The following is an 18,157-nucleotide window of genomic DNA, read 5'->3' as shown; positions in this document are numbered from 1 at the left end:
TGATAAGCTCAGCCATCTCTACAGACGAAACTTGGAAAGGACATGAGGCCGCCTTGATAAAACTGTACAATATGATGGCGCTAGACACATTCATTAGAGGTCTAGGTGAACCGCTATCACTTTTTTGCAAAAATTACAAACCGAAATCCCTTGCTTCAGCCTATCATTATTGTGTTGAGTTCCTAAATTTGAATGCTCGCAATGCACCCTTCAAATCACATCCTCTACCACCTATCCCAGCTCCTCGAGGTAACATTCCGGTACCACCGCCAAAACCTATTCAAAGGCATCTTCAACAAGCACCACCGCCTCCACCCAGAAACAATTATCAGCCTCCACCAATAAATTTCAGACAACCACCCCCTTTCCAAACACAAACTCAAAACAAACCCTACATTCAAAACCAAACTCCATTTAGAGCGTATGCTCAAAACTCGCCTAACGTCTTTGCTCCTAATAGAAGCTTTTATCAACAGCAACCCAAGCCTGAACCAATGGACGTTGATAGATCGATCCATTCTCGTATGTTAAATTACGGAAATAGACCAAATTTCAAAATGTCTAGACCAATAACCGAATCAATGCAAGCTCATAACCCCCCGACAAAACGAGTTGCTCATCAACTGGAAGATTGTTCAAGAGAGGAATATGACGAAATAAGAGAATACAATTTCAACCCTCCCGCAGAATTATCAGATGCTTTAGAACCACAAGAACCAGTTGAGCCTCAAGAAGGTGAATCTGAAAACGAGCCAAATGTGAATTTTTTAGAGAACGATCTGGAATGGGTGAGCAAATGGTTCGATTAAAACCTACCATCTCTCCCCTTCCATACATTAAAATCCCTACTACTAGAGGTGAAATGAAGTTTCTGATTGACTGTGGAGCTAACGTAAATTTAATTTCAAAAAAATGGGCATACCACTCCGGTAAACCCGTATTCAAAATTCCAGATGCACCCGTAAAAGGAGTAACCGGTAAAGGTTTTATTTCCGAAATGATGCATCTTTCATTATTTGAGCCAGTAAGAAAAGAACCTTCAGAATTTTTGGTTTTTGACTTCCATACCTTCTTTGACGGTTTAATAGGAACCGAATTTATATTTGGGGAAAACTACAATCTCATATCTAGTTTATCGACTTTCCAAGTGTTCGGTAACGACACAACCCTTAACATTCCTTTGCAATTTTACTACCCTTCACCGAGCCCACGCAAAATTAACCACGTTAACCAAACTTCCGATATTAGAACTTCACATCTCACCGAAGAAGAAAAAAATGCTTTACTACCAATTTTGAATTCTATCAAACAAGTTTTTCACAATCCGGACAACAAATTATCGTGTACAACTAATGTTGAATGCGATATACGCACGGAAGATGATATCCCCATCTACCAAAAATCTTATCCTTACCCCGTCGCTTATAAAGAAGAAGTTAATGCACAAATTACAAAACTATTAGATGATGGAATCATTCGACCATCCAGATCTCCATGGAACTCACCAGTTTGGATTGTTCCAAAGAAGATGGATGCGTCTGGTAAAAACAAATTCAGACTTGTAATAGACTTTAGAAAACTAAATCAGAAGACAATATCTGACAAATACCCGATGCCGGAAATTTCTAATATACTAGATCAGCTTGGAGGTAACCAATACTTTACTACTTTAGATTTAGCCTCTGGGTTTCATCAAATAAAGATGAATCCTAGAGATGTTGAAAAAACAGCATTTTCCGTTAACCAAGGCAAATACGAATTTGTTCGTATGCCATTTGGTTTAAAAAATGCTCCAGCGATTTTCCAAAGGGCAATGGATGACGTTTTACGTGAACACATTGGCAAAATTTGTTATGTGTACATGGACGATGTCGTTGTATTTGGAAAAACATTGGAAGAAGCTACAAAGAATTTGAAAATAATTTTAAAAACATTACAGGATGCAAATTTGAAAGTGCAACCTGATAAATCTGAATTTTTGAAAAAATCTGTTGAATTTCTCGGATACGTAATTACAAAAGACGGAATAAAACCGAACCCAAAGAAAATAGAATCAATAGAAAAATGGCCTGAACCTAAAACAGTTAAAGAATTAAGAAGTTTTTTGGGATTAATTGGATACTACCGAAGATTTGTAAAAGATTTCGCTAAAATAGCAAAACCTCTTACAAATCTCTTCAGAGGGGAGAGAGACCCTTCATCTAACAAAAAAATTACCTTTGGAGATACAGAGAAGGAAGCTTTTGAACAACTCAAAACCATACTTACTTCCAGCGATATATTAACGTACCCAAGCTTTGATAAAAAATTTCTTATTACGACAGATGCTTCTAATTACGCTATAGGAGCAGTTCTTAGCCAAGGTGAAATAGGGAAAGACAAACCAATTCACTTCGCTTCTCGGACGCTGAACAGAACCGAGGAAAACTTCTCAGCTACAGAAAAAGAAATGCTTGCCATCTACTGGGCTTTGAAAGTTTTCAGGAACTACATTTACGGTCAAAAATTTGTAGTAATAACAGATCACCAACCCCTAACTTTCTCTTTATCTTCAAAGAACACTAACGCTAAATTAAAACGTTGGAAATCGTATTTGGAGGAACACGATTACCAAATCATATATAAACCTGGACGGACAAATGTTGTAGCGGATGCATTGAGTCGAATTCAAATTAATTCTCTCACTCCAACACAACATTCGGCCGAAGACGATGACAGTAACTATATTATATCGACTGAAGCCCCACTTAACGCATTTAGACTTCAAATTATAATTGAGCATACCAAAATTAATCCCGAAACGATAGTTACGACTCCCTTCCCAGGTTATAAAAGAATTTTGATAAAACGGACTCAATTTACGGAACAAGTACTTACTACCATTTTAAAAAACTTTTTTGTACCTAGTAAACTCATTGGCCTACATACATCTGAAACCATCCTCGGACAACTTCAAGAAGTATACAGAAAATATTTTAGCAGAGCAAATTTATTAAAAATCCGATTCACACAAAATCTCCTTATTGATGTAACCGACCCCAATGAACAAGATAAATTAATTGAAAATACTCACGAAAGAGCACATCGAGGCATCAACGAGAACAAGCAACAAATTTTACGCACACATTATTTTCCAAAACTCTCTGCTAAAGTGAAAGATTTCATACGAACCTGTGACACTTGCAATACAACGAAATACGACAGACACCCTTTAAAAATCCATATCCAAGAAACTCCTATCCCTAACCATCCTTACGATATCATTCATATAGATATTTACCAGATTGACAACAATTACTTTTTGTCCAGCCTAGACAAGTTTTCAAAATTTGGAAGAATGATACCTATTAAATCACGCCATGTTGTTCATATTCGTCGAGCATTTGAAGAAACCATAACGTCTAATATCATTCCTTCAGCCGTGACAACGGATAACGAGAAAGCATTTCTGTCGCCGGAAATAAAAGGCATTATGTTAGATCTGAATATTCAAGCATACGTTACCCCCAGCAATAAATCTGAAGTTAATGGACAGGTTGAACGATTTCATTCAACTATCACTGAGTTATACAGAATTCAAAAATCCCTAAACCCATCTTATCCTTGTCGAAGATTGATGGCAATATCCGTGAACAAATATAACGACACAATTCATTCAACCACCGGGAAAACTCCAAAAGAAATTCTTTTCGGTAAATCCAGTAATCCTGTCCCTATTGAAGAAATTGACCATGTAAGAAATAGACGCTACGACGAAGTTATTGTACAATTAAAAGCGAAACAAGAAAAACTTTTGGAAACACATAACAGGAAAAGACAAGAGCCCCCAGATTTAGAAACAGGGCAAGAGATTCTTGTAAAAGACAAAATTTTCAAAAGCAAACATAAACCTCTCTTCAAAAAACATTTTGTCCAAACCAATCAAAGAGTAACGGTAAGAAACGAGAAAAATCAAAATTTGCATAAGTCAAACATAAAGAATATCAACATACGAAATCAAAACTTGTAAGATTCCAGCGAACCAATAATCCTTCCTCTAACACCGCACCATTCTTTTCATTCCAGCATACCCCCTATCCTTGCATCCCTGCAAATCCACAACCTGGATAAAAATCCCATTGCTATAGTAAAATTAAGAAACGGAAGAATATTAGAAGGCTACACAAAATTCATACACACTGTCAATGTGACGTCTATTCAAACTACTGTAACCTACCTTGAAGATATTGTAAATGAAAAAAATTGTTCTAATCCAATACTTACTCATAGAATCGAGACATTAAAAAATAACCTAGCACAAGTAAAACCCTTAAATAGCAAAAGAGTCAGAAGATGGGACGCTTTAGGTAAAGCATGGAAATGGATGGCTGGATCTCCTGATTCAGACGACCTCAAAAATATAAATAGTTCGATAAATCACCTTGTTGACAATAATAACGATCAAGTAGAAATCAACGAAAAATTAGAGAAAACACTTACAAATTTGACTATCTATTTGAATGACATAAGCCTCTTAGATTCTCAAAATTTTAACGAAATATCAAAGGAGTTAGATTCACTGAAAATTATGTTTCATCTAGATCTAATAAATGACGAAATCGAAGCTATTAGAAATGCAATAATATTTTCAAAATTGAATATTTTAAATAACAAATTGTTAAGTCCAACAGAAACCGAAGAGATTACATCCAGATTAGAGACACAAGGAATTCACCAGAACCTGATAGATGAAGCCTTGCAGTTCGCTACCACATCAGTCGTCACCAACGGAGAAGTCATCTTGTACATTGTAGGCATCCCCAACTTCAGCAACACTACATTTCAACAACTTCGAGTCGAAGCTGTGATCAATCAAGCAGAGCGTATTGTGATACCCGGCAAAATCTTCTTTAAAAGCGTGTCAAACCTTTATCTGTTGATAACACCATGTACGGAATTGGCTAATTGGACCATTTGCAAAACATCTGAACTTAAAGACGTGTCCACCGATAGTTGCATTAGCAACGTCATAACAGGTTCTCCAAGCAACTGTTCATACGAAGTCATCTACAATCATATTCCAGTCATCGAAATGGGAACCACAACAGTACTTCTAAATGATGTACACGACACTCTACAAAATACCTGTGGAGCGACGAACAGACAGTTACGAGGCTCATATCTCATCGTATACGAAAACTGTTCTATCACCTTTCAGAACTTTACATTTACAAACGCTGTAACCAGAATCGTAGAACAACCGTTCTTTGCACCATCAACCGACCTAAACATATCCAGGACCCAAACTTATCAAACTGTTGGCATTAACAGAATACACCAACTTCATCTGAAAAACATCAAAAAATTGGAATATCTGCACACAAAGACAGATGTAACATCGTGGTCATTGTGGGGAGGATTTTCATTCACCACAACATTGATCATTCTACTAGGATTCTACATCTTCGTTAAGGCACGTCAACAAACAGCTTCAGTTAACATCATCACACCTCAAGAAAAACCACAAGCCACTCCGCTACATTACATTTATCAACCACCGACACTTGCTGACACATACAGTTCTACCAGTCGTTGATCCAGGAGGCTCAACACTTCAAAGGGGGAGTAGTTAACACCCATTCATTCGAATCATCAAAATAACACCGGATACCCATCGCCTGCGATGCGCTGACGCTGCACCACGCGCTGCAATCAACCCGTGTGGAATCTAGGCCGTTGTCAACGCCGATCTGCTGCTTAGGTTGCATTTTATGTTTTCATTTTAATTGAAATAAAATTATTGCTCACTTCTGTTTCGACCGTCAACGAGTCCGCGTTCTTTTTTAAAAACCCGAACAGGCCCCTCAGGTCTTAACTTAAATAATCAGATTTAGGAATAAAAAATTTCTCTATCTACTAAATTTTGGTCTTCTGAATCCGAAAATGATGTCAAAATCCCCACAACTCGAGTATTTGATGATTTTATTGCAAAATTAAACTTTGAAAGTCTGCCTAATACGCCTAGATGTAGGCAATTTCCCTTGACATAAGCACAATATTGGAGAATAAACCGGTTTTATGAGTAAACAACTATACTTGCTATGCTGTATGATATCAAAAATGAGTTCAGTTGTTCATACTTAAGCTTACATAACATTTTAAATATTAAAAGTTGGCATAGCACCAGAGGATTGTTTATCGCCGACATTTCTAACTGTGTTGCTTACACCTTCAAAAAGTGAATATATTTCTGTGTAAAACTGACCCTAATAAAAATGAAATAGTTCAAAATGATCATTAGACATTTATAAACTAAAAACCATGGAAAGTATGTGGTGCCAACGAAACCTTCAGCATCCTTGGGAGGAAATACTTTTTGGTACCGACCTGATCAAATTCACCCCAGTGATCAATTTGCCCCCGGATTACGGTACTGGTTAGGTTTCGAAAGTTCAAATTCTGACATAGGATAGAAGCACCGGTTTTGGCCATACGCCATAGTAGATTATACACTTTTTTGCATAGCCAATCAGCATGAAACCGTTTCTGTTCAGTAGAGTACATTCACACGATAGAACTACGTTCATTTACTCGACCGAAATGATTACAAACATAAGAAAAACAATTCAGTTTCCTTATAATTTAAACTCCCATACACTTCATTTGGCAAGGGTACTAATAATTTGACCACTCTCATAAGAAATCAATGTGACTGGCCAATTTAGCAACCGAAATTTAATCTCTGGCCGAAACTGATTCTGGTGGCCTATAGGCCACCAGATTTTGACCAACGAGATTTTCAAAGCGAAAATATGGTGTTGGGACAACGGTTCGGGAGTGGCAGGATGTGGCTATGACGGGACCCTACTTTCGAATTCCGACTCACCAACGACGGTCGAACTGTGATCTAGATCACTATGGAGGCACAATGGGTTCACACAGAACTGGGGAAGCAAACTAACCGAACTGTTTTATTGGCGAAACTAAAAACTTGAATTTATACACTTCGATGCTTTTCCCTTGACGGGTTGGAGAATACTGAATTTATTGGATATTAGGATTGTCGATTTAGTTCTAGTTGACCTGGGTTGAATGTATTGGTGACATGACTATCTAACGTAACCTAACGTATAGGATGGCATTAGTCGAACTCATAAGTTTGTGGATTCTGCAATAACAAAATACCCGGTCCTCAACATCGCCGCCACCTTGAAATGCTCAATTTCAAAAAACCAATACAATTTCTTACGTTATGTCTACCCGCTATGTTGATTGCTGGATCGGTGTCGCTGTCATCTCAGTCGGCGGCTTGGGGCACACAATCCACGTCATCACAGGAAGGCAGCAAACAAATTTTTGTTATCGGCCGTTTGACTATACCACGAGAAGTCTTCAAGGTTACCACTCGAGTAAGCTGATCGTTGCCGGGATGAATATCGACGATGCGAGCGAGTGGCCACTTCACTGGATGCTGCTGTTCGTCAACAAGGATTACCAAACGGCCGGGGAAAAACGCATTATTCGGCTTGCTATTCTTGGTGCATAGTTGCAGCTCCTGCAAATATTCGCTCCGCCAATGATGCCAAAACTGCTGATATGTCCGCTGGGTCGCTTGGAGACGATCGAGCATGCTGATAGGAGCTTTGGTGAGATCCGGTTCGGGGACTGCGTGCATCGTTGATCCTATCAGGAAGTGAGCAGGAGTTAGGCACGCCAGGTCGTTTGGATCTTCCGAAAGGGGCACTAGCGGCCGGCTGTTCATTGCTGCCTCTATTTGGGTCAATAGGGTCGCCATCTCCTCGAATGTTAGACGAGAGTTTCCGAGTTGGCGATACAAATGGGTTTTGGCGACCTTAACAGCTGCCTCCCATAATCCACCAAAATGAGGCGCCTTTGGTGGACAGAGGTGCCAATTGATGGTTTCGGTTGCGCAAAAGGAGTGGATGCTTTCGGCGTTGTCCTGAAGCAGACGATATACTTCCTCCAACGTATTTTTCGCTCCCTCAAAATTTTTCCCGTTGTCAGAGTAGACATCGGAAGGACGACCACGACGGGACACAAATCTGCGGAATGCTGCCAGGAAAGCTGAGGTCGATAGGTCCCCAACGAGCTCGATGTGGACGGCTTTAGTGCTGAAACACACAAAGATGCAGATGTAGGCTTTCGCTGGTTGTGCTCTTTTGTGGATGGCTTTCAGATACACAGGCCCAGCGAAGTCAACTCCGGTGATGCTGAATGGTCGGCTCGGACGGATGCGATGAACAGGAAGCTGACCAAGCTGTTGCGTTGCTGGAACGGGACTTGCTCGGGTGCAGCGGAAGCAGGCATGAATGATGCTTTGGACTAACCTTCGTCCACGGATAGGCCAAAAATTTTCACGCATTGCGGCTAATGTGAGTCGGCCGCCACCATGGATTAGCCGTAGGTGATAGTATTTAGCGAGAAGGCGTGTGTAGGGGTGAGGGTTTGGTAGGAGGATAGGGTGCTTAGTAATGTATGGTTGCTCTAATAGATTTAATCTCCCTCCCACTCTAATTATACCGTCAGGGTCGATTATAGGGCTTAAGCGTCGAATTGGCGACTTTTTCGAAACTGCATTGCCATTGTGGAGGCATTTTAGCTCTTCCTTGAAACCATCAGCCTGAACTAACTTCACCAGTACTAGTTGGGCTGCGGTGAGCTCAGCTTGTGAAAGGATTCTACTGGGTAGCGGACTACAATTGGAGGAAAGTGTGCAAAATTTTTTACGACAGTGGTTGATGAATCGCAAGCAGTATGCAGTGATGCGGATCATTGATGTATGCGAGGAAAATCGAGCAAAATAAGGATTCGGGTCGATAGGTTCACTTCTGGTTGCTGCTACAATGAGCTTTCGGCGTTCTTTTCCGTCCGTTGGATAATCTGGCACTCTTTCACACGGCCATTGCTGTTCAGGTAGCGAAAGCCATTCGGGGCCGTGCTTCCACTCTGTGCATTGGATGAAATCGTCGATTTCCATGCCTCGCGAAATGTAGTCAGCGGGATTCTGTTTGCCAGCTACGTGGTTCCAGTGCGCTCCCTGACTAGCTGATTGAATAGCTGAAACACGATTGGCCACAAACGTCTTCCAGGTGTTGGGAGGAGCTCGAATCCATTGGAGTGTCACGGTGGAGTCACACCAAAAGTAAGAAGCAGAAATGTCGATTTGGAGTGCTTCGCTAATTTTGGAATGCAACTTCGTTGCGAGATCGGCTGCACACAATTCTAGTCGAGGGAGGCTGATACGTTTTAGTGGAGAAACTCGTGATTTTGATGCAAGTAGGTGGACGGTTATGTTGCCGTGGGAATCTAGGGATCGGGCGTATGTGCATGCACCGTAGGCCGATTCTGACGCGTCGGAAAAAGAATGTAGCTGGATCGTCGCCTTCGGAAGTAGAGCATAACGTGGTACGTGAAAATTAGAGAGATTCGGCAACTGTTCTGCGTAGCTTTTCCATTTGCTAGCGATCGATTCCGAAACTGGATCATCCCAGCCGCATGGCTGTAACCAGAGGAGCTGCATCAACATTTTCGCACGGATGACAACTGGCGAAACGATCCCCAAAGGATCAAAAAGCTGCGATATTCCGGATAGGATAACTCTTTTTGTGATTGGTCCATGAGTTGGTCGTATTACGGCCTCAAATCGGAAGATGTCCGCCTCGGGTTCCCAACTTATCCCTAGAGCCTTGATTGTCTCGTCTTTATCGAATTGAATTGCGGACTGAGTACCGATTTGGTCAGATTCCAGTCCCTGAAGAACTTCAAGTTTGTTGGATGTCCACTTCCTCAAACAGAATCCTCCCTTTGCCATCAGTTCCCCTAGCTCAGTTCTCAGTTGGATTGCTTCCGGGATCGATTGCGCACCACCGATGAAGTCGTCTACATAAAACCCTTTCCTGATTGCTGGTCCTCCCAGTGGGTAAGTATTTCCTTCATCGTTGGCTAGTTGAATTAAGGTGCGTGTTGCAAGGAAAGCAGACGGGGCCATACCGTACGTCACGGTAAGAAGGCGGTAGGTTTGAACTGGATCAGTTTTGTCGAATCGGAACAAAATTTGTTGGAAGGGGGTATCGTCGGGGTGATGCAAAATTTGGCGATACATTTTTGCAACATCGCTCACCACAGCTACAGGGAAGGTTCGGAAACGGAGACAAATTGCATGAAGATCGTCCTGCACTACAGGTCCTACAAGTAACGCTTCATTCAGTGAGTGACCTGAAGACGTTTTGGCGGAGGCATCAAAAACGACCCGTACCTTTGTCGTTGTGCTGGAATCTTTAATCACGGGGTGATGGGGTAGGAAACATTGCATTACGCCGTCTATTTCACCATCAGAGACCAATCGCATGTGGCCTAATTCCAAATACTCACGCATGAATTTATGATATTCTTCTTTAAGATGGGAGTCACGATCAAGTCTCCGTTCGAGCAGCTCAAAGCGACGCAACGCAGTGGCTTTGGATTCCCCAACAAGTTCCTCGAAATTGGATTTACGTGGTAATCGCACTATATACCGCCCTTCGGCGTTTCGACTGACAGTGGATGCATAAAGTTCCTCGCAGTTTTTCTCGTCTAATGAGTAGGCAGATCGAGTTGGAAGCTCTTCGATCTCCCAAAAACGTTCCAAACTTTCTTCGAGTGAGACCAAGGACATGGTAGTGATGGAACAAGCGGATGCTTCAGGAATGTTCTTAGGAATGTTGGCCGCACCAGAGACTATCCAACCAAAGGTGCTATCTACCAGTAGAGGTAACGATTCTGACAAGTGAATTCTGGCAGCTGATGTGAAACATGAGAAGAAATGTTCATTACCAATGATCATGTCTATACCAGAGCTCTTATTAAAGTTTGGATCGGCGTAGAAAAGGTCCTTGGGAAGATTCCAGTCGTCGGTGGACACCTCGTAGGCAGGGAGCCTGGGAATGACGGTTTTTAGGACCAAAAAGTCAACATCGAGAGCAAAATCTTCCTTTCGTGAGCGGATCTGGGTTCGGACAGAGTTTCTTGCCTGCTGTGGCCTTTCACCAACACCGTGAATTAAAACATTTACTCTGCTGCGTTGCAAACGCAGAATCTGGGCCATGTTCTCGGAGATTATATTTGGCTGGGATGCACAATCTAAGAGAGCTCTTGCCATATGCTCTTGACCGTAGCAGTCGACGACTTTGAGAACTACAGTCAACATAAAAACGTTTTTTCCACAACCTTGCATCGGGATGCTACATACGCTTTCTTTTGGCTCGGACAGTGTGGACGCTGATAGCAGTGGAACTGGTTCAGAGGTGGCCATTTTCGTTTGTACGGTGGACTTGGAAGGAGACGGAACAATTTGAGCACGGGTGGAGTTCTCTGTGTAGGCAGAGTGAATCAACGAATGGTGACGTTTTTGGCAAACCTTGCAACTATACTTCGAATTACAGTTTCGAGCCAGATGATCATTACGGAAGCAGTTGAGACAAAGGCGTTTGGAGTTGAGCAGATTCATCTTCTCGGCGATCGGCAATTTCTCGAATTTGAAGCACCTTATCAGAGGATGACGTTGGTCGCAAGCATAGCATTTCATCGACGAACCTTCAATGGCTGCATGGGAGGAAACTTTCATAGGAAATGGCTTTTTGGGGAACGAGGCATGTGGTTGCACTGGGGTTGATTGGTGGTATTGGTTAACGGAAATCGATTCGAGGACCCGCATACGACGCTGGAGGAATTCGACGAGGCTCTTGTATGTGACAGCATTCAAGGTAGACGCGTAGTCCTCCCAGGCCTTCAGGGTGTCATCGTGCAATCGTGTACACAGGATATGTTCTAGGATGGTACTCCATGACTCGACAGGCTCACCCAGTTGACCTAGAATCTTTACATGTCGCTCGAAATCATCAACTATGGCATGCAAGGCGGACGCTGACTCTCTCTTCATCTTCGGACAGTCCAGCAAGGCTTGTAGATGACGCTTCCTAAGGAGATACTCGTTTGCATAACGGGAGACGAGAGCGTCCCACGCTAATTGGTAATTAGCAGCGCTGATCCCAATCGACTCAATTAATTGAGCAGCCTCGCCCTTGATAGCAGCTCTTAAATAGTGGAATTTTTGGATGTCCGCCACATCCGGGTTCGCGTGTATTAGTGCCAGAAATGTGTCGTGAAAAGCTAACCAGTCTTTGTAGTCCCCAGAGAATTCAGGCAATGAGATAGTAGGCAGTTTCAAACCCTTTAGAGTGGAAGAAGCCCCAGTGGTAGCGGTTTGAGGGAGATTTCCGTGCACAGTGATAGGAGCAGGAAGTTTAGAGCGTAGAAAGGCTTTTATTTTGAAGAGCAGAGTTTCAAAGTTAGAGCGATAGGATAAATTTCTCACCATGCCTTCGCTACTTTCCTCCATTTCCTCCAATTCGGCCTGCACGTCCTCCAACCCCTGCCAGATCACATCTAGGTTTTCCAGCCGCAATTCGACCTCGAGCTTGTCCCGTTCCTCCTGGTATTGCGTCATAAATTGCTCCGCACGTCCCAGCGAGGCTAGCAGGGTGGTGCGACGGGATGTCAAGATCTGCTTACGGCGTTCGTCGTCCATGATCTCAGCGAGCTCGGGAATCTATCGAACGAAAGACCAGGGAGCACTGGCGCAAACGAAAATAATCTCTTGGAGAGGTTCTCACCTGACCAAGGCAGTCAATATGCCTTGTATAATTCCAAAAAACAGGAACTCAACGAAGAACGAGTGGATGGGATGTACTTGGGTACTGCGGCGTAGTCACGGATGGTCCACAAGGTCAGCAAATGGACACGTCGTCCCGAAGTGAGTCGCAGGCTTCACTGCTGTATACGCTGATGTGAACCACCACGGCGTGGTTTGGAATCGCAGGAATCGGAATCGTAATACACGGGTCTCGTTTGTAGCACGGCGTACGGAATCAACTCGTGGATGGCGGGCTTTCACTTTCACCGATAGGGTAGATCGGCATCAATCGGCATGCACATGCAAAGCAAAAAGGATCTAAAAGGCACCAGCAAACATGGGAAAAAGAGGTTGGACAGGCAATTACCTTTTGCCTGTTCTCAACAGGCCTTGTATTTTTGAGAAAAGCAGGAACACTCCAGGAATTCGAAACACCAGGTCGAATGGTGCCACAATGGCGGTTGGCGTGGCTCCGGGTCACAATAGGTCCTCTTTGTCCCTATTCAGGGTAGGCTTTGATGGCGGAATACTCAATAGCCGGATGGCTAGTATGGCGTCGAGAACGTTCCACAATACAGGTGGAACAATCGGTATTGTCCAGTCCTTCGCGTCAAAGATGGCGAGTCAAGCGGGCTTCGTTGTCCCGCGGATGGAAGGCGAATACGGTCGGAGATGTCTTCGCCGGAAAGAATTGCCACAATCCTGGTCACGGCACCAGTTTTATGTTGGGACAACGGTTCGGGAGTGGCAGGATGTGGCTATGACGGGACCCTACTTTCGAATTCCGACTCACCAACGACGGTCGAACTGTGATCTAGATCACTATGGAGGCACAATGGGTTCACACAGAACTGGGGAAGCAAACTAACCGAACTGTTTTATTGGCGAAACTAAAAACTTGAATTTATACACTTCGATGCTTTTCCCTTGACGGGTTGGAGAATACTGAATTTATTGGATATTAGGATTGTCGATTTAGTTCTAGTTGACCTGGGTTGAATGTATTGGTGACATGACTATCTAACGTAACCTAACGTATAGGATGGCATTAGTCGAACTCATAAGTTTGTGGATTCTGCAATAACAAAATACCCGGTCCTCAACATATGGTTTTAGCTCAGCTTCGATATTTTACATACCGTTAAGTCACCCGTCACCGTGCGGGCTCCATTCACCGTGCACATATACAAATTCCTACAGAATATTCATACAATTTTCACAAATTATTCTTTTGTCAGCAAAATAAGATAAAACTGATAAAATGAAGTAGTTTTTGTCACAAAGCATTTTGAAAAACCTGGTTTATGTAGTCAAAATCATGTGAATTCTGTTTGATAATGAGATTTTTCAACACTCTTAGTAGAAACGCCAGAAATTACCATTTTTCATTTTAACGTTAGAGTATGAAATTTTTCAAAATTTCAACAAGTTTACACTGTGGATACTACTAGTTAGATGTATTTCATCGTATGAGCAATGAAATTTTATGCAATTTATATTTTTTTATTGTGTTTCAGTCAAAACCCAAATGCACGGTAAATGGACCCATTTCAATATGTATGGTTCCCATTACCGTGCATTACTGTAAAAAGCTTGAAATTATTCGGTAATATTAGATTTATTGTTATGTCGTGATAAAAAAACTTCATATTGAGTGTTTGAGTGAATATGAAATGGTTTGGACAATACAGTCAAACCTCCTATAACGATTTTAATGAAAAATTATTTATTTAGTAAATTTTTAAACTTTTTATGGTTTTTATTATAAATGAAGATTTTAATACTCTTAAAAATGAGTTCACACACTACTAGCAACATAGTTGCTGCATTACCAACGTTTCTTCAAGATACAAAATTAAATCATGACGAAAACTATATGCACGGTGAATGGTGCACTAGTGTGCACGGTAAATGGTGACATAGAACGGTACGAGGCGACCTTAACATGACATTTTCAAACATATTTTTAGAGTATTTTTTGTTATCCAACACTAGTTTTATATTTTTTCCTGAATTATTATATAATTGCACGCTACGTAGTGGTATTCTAGTACGCATCAAATTATTTGGAAAAGTTATACAATTTATTGAAGTGCAATTTTTTCTTAAATGCACGGTGAATGATAGCTTGACGGTACATAATTTGGATTTTGAAAGCTTGCATTTGACGTATTTTTAGTTTAAATACGGCTTCCCATATAATTTTGATTGACATTTTCCCTTAGGCGGCACAAAATCGGTTCTTTTACTCTAAGTCGTTTCTCTAAATCCGAAAATTTAACTTTCTAAAATTAATAATCGAGTAGAGTAATCTAACGAGATTTTCAGCCCTATGCTAGAACAACTCGGGACAAAGGGCTTTCCCCCTATTTGCGTCATAAGTGACTTGGGATGGGATTCGATCCCAGGCCTCGGCGTGAGTGGGGAGTGTTCTAACCACTACACCAGGTCCATCCCCTTTTTGAATCGATGGAAAGGACAACACAAATCGATTGAATCGATCTTTGTTTTGATTCCACCTAATGGAGCCCTATCGAATTCGAGGAATCGAATCAATTAAAAAATATTAATTCACAGTATTCGACTAAATCTACGAATCAATTTGAATCAGTAACATCAATGTATAAGCGAAATTTGCCCAATGTTAGGTTGGACCTAATCACGCATATCAGTAAAAATGTTCATGCCCTTGAAAAAAAGATGTACTTGTGAAAAAAACAAATTAAAGATTGAATTATTTTGTAAAATACAACTGCCTGAATCTAATTCAGAGTGTGATTCAAAAATATGTACATTTTATATTTTTCCACAATCAACCTAACATAGAAAAAGTAGTATTCAATTAACTTCAAAACTGTTTTCCGTTACTTACGCGATAAATCAAATATTTAAAAAAAACACGTTTTTCTAAAAGCACCGTTAAAAATTTAAATGTTAATTATTGTCAAAAATCAGTAATCAGAAGAAGCTTCAAGGAAAGTGAAACGGATAAATATTTAGATTTAAAAATTTAGGTGTAAGATGGTTAACCAAAAATATTCCAGATTCCAACCATTAACCCATTATTTTCATTCATACATTTTCGCAAGATGAACCGTTGTGAATACATACCTGCTAAGTATTAATTAAGAACATTATACTTATAATTAACAAAATCAAAGTACATACCTGTAAAAATAATAAAAAAAAGAAGAGAAAAACATTATTAATTATCAGCTTAATGCTAACTAGAAGACGTGAATACATCAGTTTAATGCTAATTACAGGATTTTATTCACTTATATATAAACTAGTGGTCCTGGCAAACTTCGTGTTGCCATCAAGTAGGATGTTGAAAAATGTTATGAAATCCCTCAAAACTAAATGACAGATTTGTTTTTTTTTTTCTTGTTTTTCCAAATATCCCGAAGATTTTCCAAAGCTTTTCCTTCACATGAACACGTCGGAATCCTGGACAAATGCAACAGTGAAAGAATGCTCCAAACCTATTACAGTCGCCCCTTCACATCTCAATATCGAAGGGACCGTCGAGATAGGGAGAGATCGAGACAAAGAACAAATTTTTGATGAATACTAGATTGAAAAACACTCCGTTGCCAAGAAAGTAATACACAAAAAAACGTCATTTTGCGCTCCCAATTTGTTTTGAGTCCCAATATTTTGGTCTAGTCACCTTAGATATTGGTCATATCGACATACGGAGAGAAAATTGAGAACGAAAAATCAACAGAAACACTTCGAGACATGGAGATATCGAGATAAGGAGGATATCGAGATATGGAGAGTGAAAATGTATGCAGACTGAAGGGACTTATGAAATCATCGACATAGGGAGAGATATCGAGATGTGGAGAGTCGGCTGTATCTCGATTTTCCAGCCATTTCGTGACATACAAACACCATTCCATTTTAATTGATATAGATTAGCGAATACGAATATTTGACAAATGGGGTTCATGCACAAATTACGTCACGCTCCAAGAGGGGGGGGAGGGGGTCGAGCCAAGCGTGACAAGCCTTACAACATTTTCGAAGGATCCATACAAAAAGTGTGACAAAGGGGGGGAGGGGGTCGAAAATGTTGATATTTAGCGTGACATAATTTGTGTACCATCCCTATCTGCAGGTAATACGACATACATGCGGCTTGAAAATCAATTGTTTTCAAGTTGCCGATAACCCTGTGGATTTTTATGTCGCCAGAAGCCGTATGCTTGTGGCCGGTATTCAACAGAACAGGGCAGCTAGAGTTGAATAAAATCGAATCCACCACAGAAATAAAAGACAGCATAAAGAAAGTGTGGTAGCTGAAGCTCAAGATAGCATGAACCGGAATGATATGCGGAGTTCTCATGCAACGGTCAATGGCGCACGGCACAATACCGTTCCAGTGGCCGCCATGTGCAATGCTCGAGAAGGAGTTCGCGCATCAATAAAACCGGCGGTGGCTGCCAGCTGAAGAGTTGTAAGGCTGCTGGGAAGATCGAGCTTCTCAAGCACGAAAGTGAGCAGCTGTACCATTCGATCCACCGAGTACTTCTGAAGGTATGGGAATGTTGGTTAGATGGCTCATACACCCAATCTAATAGGAAAGGCACAGACAGGAGTGCGACAATTACAGAGAGATTATCCAGCTGAATTTGGCGTACAAAAGACTGTTCTGCATCCTGTTCAACAATCTGAGACCTATCAAGGAGTCCTTTGTCGACAAATACCAGGCTTGTTTTCGAGAGGTTGTTTGGACAACGGACCAGATGTTCACCTTGCGAATAATCGTAGATGAATTCCGGGAGTAACACTTGCAGACCCATCATCTGTTTATTGATTTCAAGGCAACGGACGATTCAGTGAAAAGAAATGAGATGTGGCCGACAATACCTGAACTTAGTTTTCCGGTGAAACTAATTAGGCTAATAACGCTGGATGGTTTAAAATCAAGTGCTCGGATTGCAGATTAGGTGTCAACCTCGTTTGTGACGCGATGTTAGATGGGATATGTTTGAATTTGTTGAAGAGTTTGTTAACCTTAGATCACGTGTGACAAGTGACAATGACGTTTTCCGCGAAATGGAAAGACATATTGCGGCTGCGAATAGGGCCTTTTACGGACTACGTAACCAGCTTAAGTCCCGCAACTTTCAAACCGACACAAAATTCGCCCTGTATAAAACATTCTTCCGGTGGCTTTCTACGGGCGTGTACGTTAAAAAAGGCAGACCGTAAATCGTCGGTGTTTTTGATTGTAAAATGCTGCGGACAATACTCGGTGGGAAACTAGAAAATGGTTTGTGGTGCAGATGCATGAGTCACGAGTTGTATCAAGTATATAAACATGCGAATATTATTAAGCGTGTGAAATACGGCTAATGGACTGACCACTTAGTGCGTAAGTCGAAAGAAAAAGTTGCGGAAATTCAGTTGGGAACCAAGTAGGAGTCGACGACTTCGTGTAAGAGCACGAATATGCTGTCTGTACGCTGTGGGAGA

The 18,157-nt window shown here is 41.3% G+C and overlaps 1 protein-coding gene across 2 annotated transcripts in view; it reads right to left on the bottom strand.

Moving 5' to 3' along the window:
* LOC5576094 (peritrophin-1) overlaps window positions 1–18,157 on the bottom strand; it is a 182,895-nt gene that overhangs the window by 92,494 nt on the left and 72,244 nt on the right. The window lies entirely within an intron of this gene.

The sequence above is a fragment of the Aedes aegypti genome, chromosome 3 (genome assembly GCF_002204515.2).
Source record: "Aedes aegypti strain LVP_AGWG chromosome 3, AaegL5.0 Primary Assembly, whole genome shotgun sequence".
Taxonomy (NCBI): domain Eukaryota; kingdom Metazoa; phylum Arthropoda; class Insecta; order Diptera; family Culicidae; genus Aedes; species Aedes aegypti.
This window is presented reverse-complemented; position numbering and strand designations above follow the sequence as displayed.